Source organism: Otolemur garnettii, unplaced genomic scaffold (assembly GCF_000181295.1).
Source record: "Otolemur garnettii isolate 467f Iridium unplaced genomic scaffold, OtoGar3 scaffold00011, whole genome shotgun sequence".
NCBI classification, from domain to species: Eukaryota; Metazoa; Chordata; class Mammalia; order Primates; family Galagidae; genus Otolemur; species Otolemur garnettii.
Window position 1 is genome coordinate 11,177,131 of NW_003852406.1, and position 6,127 is coordinate 11,183,257.

General features: G+C 39.0%; 1 protein-coding gene across 1 annotated transcript in view; it reads left to right on the forward strand.

Annotated features, from left to right (window-relative positions):
- The window catches only part of MINDY2 (MINDY lysine 48 deubiquitinase 2), a gene marked incomplete at its 3' end in the record, with an annotated part of 87,713 nt that overhangs the window by 21,983 nt on the left and 59,603 nt on the right, over positions 1-6,127 (forward strand). The window lies entirely within an intron of this gene.

Here is a 6,127-nt window from a genome sequence, read left to right on the forward strand (position 1 = left end):
TGGGCTCAAGCGAGTCTCCTGCCTCCGCCTCCCAAGTAGCTGGGACCACAGGCGCCCGCCACAACGCCCAGCTATTTTTTGGTTGCAGCCATTATTGTTATTTGGCGGGTCCGGGCTGGATTTGAACCTGCCACCTTAGGTGTATGTGGCTGGCGCCTTAGCGACTTGAGCCACAGGCGCCGAGCCAGCAAGATTTTCTTGATGAAGGAAGCAGAATATTGAATTGGATTCTTGTATAAGCTTCTTATTTCCAAGCATACCAGCTGGTTTTTAGACCAGCTACACTGAGTTGAATTTAGAGAGCAGACAGTTGTCGATCACACTGTGGTCTTTTATAATTTGGCAAATAAGAATTTATGTATTTATACTGATATAAAATGTAATACGAAATTTCTGATTTGCACAAATTTGCACAAAATTTCTGATACAAATCAGAAATTTTAATCTATATTCTTTCTTTTTTCTTTTTTCTTCTTTTTTTTTTTTTGAGACAGAGCTTCAAACTATCCCCCTGGGTAGAGTGCTATGGCATCAGCTCACAGCAACCTCCAACTCCTGGGCTCAAGCGAGTCTCCTGCCTCAGCCTCCCAAGTAGCTGGGACCACAGGCGCCCGCCACCTTAGGTGTATGTGGCTAGTGCCTTAGCCCCTTGAGCCATAGGCGCCGAGCCTAAATTTTTATTTTAAAAAAATCCTGTTAACTGCTTAGTTTGTCCTTGTCCTCCCAGAAAGCTAATTAGCTGGGGGGTTTTTTTGTTTGTTTTTTTTTTGGTGAAATATAGGCTTACTTTAGGACAACTAGGATGGAAAAAAGAAGAAAAAAATGAAGTACATACTTAGTGAAGGAGTTGAGGTTACAGCTTTTGAAAGACCCTTTTAAAAACTTAATTCATATAATTTCATTCATGGAATAGGGATCTCATTGTTAAGGGTAGGTTAATCTGAGTACCTAGGTATCTATAAATAGATTTTTTTTTTAATCCCTCTTTTAGTCTCGGTTACTAATTCCTAAACTTGTGATTCCTAGATTATGTTCTTCAGAAACTTGAAATATGCTTGGTGCTTTTGGGGAGTAGCCAGTATGAATACCAAGAAGTACACAAAAGGGAGGTAGTGGGAGATGAGATGAGAAAGTTAATGGAGTCAAATCATATGGGGCTCTATAGGTTGTTAGACTTCGACTTGCTGTGAGTGAGCTGGGAAAACATTAAAGGATCTTGAACAGAGGACTGACATGATTCAACTTTAATATGTTAAAGTTAACTTTAAGAATTCTCTAGTTGTTATGTTGAAGAAAACAGGGAGGCCAATTAGGAAGTTGTTACAACTAGCAAAAGATAATGGTGGCTTCAAACAAGGTAAGAGATGTGGAGGTGATAAGAAGTGGTCAGATTCTGCATATAGAGTTGACAGAATTTGCTGATCAGTTGGATGTGGAGTAAAAGTGGAGTCAGTGGTTACCCTATGGTTTTTGGCTTGAGCAACTAGAAGGATGGATGTGCCATCAACTGAAATAGGAAAAAATGGAAGCAACAGGCTTAGAGATTTGGTTTGGAAATGTTAGTGACATCCAAGTAAAGATATCAGGAAAGCACTTGGATATATGAGGACTGTCCTGAAAGTATCCACCCACATATGTCTCTGTTTTTTATAGTATGTGGCTAGATGCTTTCCAGACAGCCCTCATATAATTCTAGAGTTTAGAAGAGAGGTCTAGATCAGCATTGTACGATAGAGATTTCTGTGATAATAGAAATGCTCTATCTGTGCTGTTCAGTTTAGTAATTTAGTTTATGTGGCCCTCAAGTTATTAAAAGGTAGGTAATATGGCCAGGTGTGGTAGCCCACACCTGTTATTCTAGAACTCTAGAAAGCTGAGGCAGGTGAGTTGCTTGAGCTCATCAGTTCAAGACCAGCCTGAGCAAGAGTGAGACTCCTGTCTCAAAAGAATGGCTGGTTGGTGGTGCCCATAGCTCAGTGGATAAGGTGCCAGCCACATATAGCAAGACTGGTGGGTTTGAACCCAGCCCAGGCCAGCTAAACAACAATGACAATTGCAACAACAACAACAAAGCAATAGCTAGGCGTTGTGGCAGGGGCCTTTGGTCCCAGCTATTTGGGAGGCTAAGGCAAGAGAATTGCGTAAGCCCAAGAGTTTGAGGTTGCTGTGAGCTGTGACACAATAGCACTCTAACAAGGGTGACAAAGTCAGATTGTGTCTCAAAAATAAAAAAGGTAGCTACTATAGTGATGGAACAGAATTTTTAATTTCACATAATTTAATATAAATATATTTAGCTACTGTATTTGATAGTAGATATCTAGATTATGACTATACATTTACAGACAACATATATAAATGGTGGTTAGATTAGGTGAGATCATGAAAGAAATTAGGTAGAGAAGGCACAAGGTCAGGGAACTGAATCCTGGAGATGCCAGTGATCATAAGTTGGTGAAAGAGCAAGAACAGGTGTACTAGGCCAGATAGAAGAAAAATGGGAAACCGTAATTTCCCAGAATGCAGATGAAGAGGTGTTTTAAGGAAGGAGAGATTAGCTAGCCGAATCAAATGTTGCTAATAGGTCAAGCGGGATGAAAACTAAAACTAGACCATTGATTTAGCCAAAAAGAAGTCATTTCTAACCTTGATGAATACATGGGATGAAAATCTGGAGATGAGAAAATTGGAAACCTTCGTATATAGCCAGTAGGAATGAAAAATAAATAGCCATTTTGAAAAACAGTTTGGCAAGCTAAACAGGCTCGGTGCCTGTGGCTCAATCGGCTAAGGCACCAGCCACATACACCTAAAGGTGGCGGGTTCGAATCCCCAGCCCGGGCCCGCCAAACAACAGTGATGGCTGCAACCAAAAAAATGGCCGGGCGTTGTGGTGGGTGCCTGTAGTCCCAGCTACTTGGGAGGCTGAGGCAGGAGACTCACTTGAGCCCAGGAGTTGGAGGTTGCTGTGAGCTGTGAGGCCATGGCACTCTACCCAGGGGGATAGCTTGAGGCTCCATCTAAAAAGAAAAAAAAAAAAGCTAAACAGAATTACCATATGACCCTGAAATTTCACTCCTAGGTATTTACCCAATAGAAGTGAAAATGTATGTCATACAAAAACTTGTATAAAAATATTTATAGTAGTATTACTCATAATATCTAAAAAGTGGAAAGAACCCAAATGGCTATTAGCCGATGAGCAGATACACAAATTTGGTACATCTGTACAATGGAATATCATTCAGCCATAAAAAGGAATGAAGTACTGATACCTGCTATTACATTGGTAAACTTTAAAAACAGTAAGCTGGGCTGAGCATGGTGGCTCATACCTGTAATTCTAGCACTCTGGGAGGCCAAGGTAGGTGGATTGGCCTGAGCACTCATCTCTAAAAATAGGCAGGTGTTGTGGCAGGCACCTGTAGTCCCAGCTACTTGGGAGGCAAGAGAATCACTTGAGCCCAAGAGTTGGAGGTTGCTGTGAGCTATGATGTCAAGGCACTCTACTGAGGGTGATAAAGTGAAACTCTGTCTCAAAAAAAATAAAAAAATAAAAACAGGTTCAAGACTAGCCTGAGTGAGAGCTAGACTTCTCTAAAAATAGCCAGGTGTTGTGGCAGGTGCGTAAGGTCCCAGATACTTGGGAGGTTGAGGCAAGAGAATCGCTTAAGCCCAAGAGTTTGAGGTTGCTATGAGCTATGAGGCTGCTGCAAGGGCAACAAAGTGAGATTCTATCTCCTAAAAATAAAAACAGTGAACTGAGAAAGGAAGCCAAGTCACAAAAGACAACATACTGTATGAGTCCATTTATATGAAATGTCTAGAAAAGGCAAATTTATAGGGACACAAACTAGATGAGAGGTTGTTTAGGGCTGGGGATGAGATGGAGGGAAATAGAGGTTGAATGCTAATGGGTATAGGGTTTCTTCTAGGAAGGACAAAAATGAACTCAAATTAATCAATAAGAAAAGAATAGACAACCCCATTTCTTTGTGGGCAAGAGGCTTGAACAGAAACTTCTTTAAAGATGACATGTGAATGGCCAACAAAAACATGAAAAAATGTTCATCATCTTTAATTATCAGAGAAATGCAAATCAAAACCACTTTGAGATCTCACTTAATTCCAGTAAAATTAGCCCACATCACAAAATCCCAAAACTGCAGAAGTGGGCGTGGATGTGGAGAGAAGGGAATGCTTCTGTACTGTTGGTAAGATTTCAAACTAATACAGCCTTTTTGGAAAAAATTATGGAGAATTCTCAAGGAACTAAAAGTTGATCTATTGTTTGAACCCACACTTCCGTTACTAAGTATCTACACAGATGAATAAAAGTCATTTTACATTTGCACCAGAATGTTTATTGCAGCCCAATTCATAATTGCCAAGTTGTGGAAGCAGACTTGCTCATCAACCCATGAATGGATTAACAAATTGTGGTGTATGTGTACTGTGGAATACTATTCAGCCATAAAACAGATGGAGACTTTACATTTTTTTGTGTTTACCTGGATGGAGTTGGAACTTATTCTTCTTAGTAAAGTATCTCAGGAATGGGCAAAAAAGTATCCAGTGTACTCAATACTATTATGAAACCAATATATAATCACTTACACATTCATACAAATGACAAAACACAAATATAGTCCAGCAAGGAGAGGAGAAGAGGGAGGGGAGAAGGGAGGGCAAGTGGAGGGAGGGCATTTGGTGGGATCTCACCTAATGTGCACAATGCAAGGGTACATTTCAAAACAACTAAGAGTAAGTTATAAATGTCTTACCACAAAAAATAAGTGAGGTGATGGTTATGTTAATCAGTTTAACTTAAGCATTCCACATTACATATCAAATCATCACATTGTACCCCATAAATGTATAATTATAATTTAATAAAAATTAAAATTTAAAAAAGTCCTAAAATTAGATCATGATAATTTCACTATCCTGTGAATATACTAAAAAAAAAAAAGTTAGAAAGGGTGATAGTGAAAAAAAATTGAATTGTACAAATAAAATGGGTAAATTGTATCATATATGAATTATATCTAAAATCCATTTAAAGAAAGAAAGTTGGAGGAAAGGAATTGAAAAAAATACTAGACAAATAGAAAAACTAGTCTTAGATACAACAGATAGATCGTCTATCTATGGCAATAGGAGGAAAGACAGAATGTATTAATGTTAATAGATGTATGTATGTAGATGTAGTTGTGTCTTGTACAAGGTCTCCTGTTTTAGTCAGTTAGGAAACAAGGTCATCAGCTGGGTGTGAGAATGAGGGAGGAGTTGATGATAAGAGAGAAGGTATAAAATACAGTAGAACCTCTGTTTGTTTACCACCCAGGGGACTATAACAAACTGGTCAACATCTGGAAGTAGTCATCATAAGGAGCTAGTCCTATTGTACTGATACATAGATGTGGTGCATGTCCAACCCATGAAAATTAGGTCAACTTAAGGAGGTGGTCAATGTAGGGAGATGGTCAACTATTGAGATTCTACTATAGTTATCTAGAAAAGTAAGCGAATGAATGGTTTCAGGAAATGTGGTATGATTTGGGGGCAGTACCTTCGAGGTTAGTGGGCCCAGCCAAGTATGATGGTATGATTTCTTTGACCACGTTCAGATGAATAATGGGAGAGTAGGATTTAACAAGAGCTGAGTTTTTGCCTGGTGAGTATGTTGAAGAAAAAATGTAGTTAGGATATGGAAGGTGGTTATGGAGAGTAATTACGATAGATTTTAAGCTGTATAAAGAGGAAATGAGGTTATAAATGTGTATAAAGAGGAAATAAGGTTATAAATGTGTTGAAGAAAAATGTAAGGAGATTGATGGATTGTAGGAGCTGATTCCCTATGGGAAATTTTTGGAGCCTGGTACGTGACAAGATCATATTACCATGGGGAATGAATTTGTTGTTGTTTGAGATAGGTTCTTTCTCTGTTGTCTATGCTGGAATGTAGTCATGCCACCATAGCTCACTGTAACCTTGAATCCTGGATTCAAGCAATCTTCCCACTCTAGCTTTCAGAGTACCTGGGATTATAGGGGTTTGCCACTAAGTCTGGCTAACTTTTTTTCTTCTCTTTTCTTTTCTTTTCTTTTTTTTTTTTTTTTTTTTT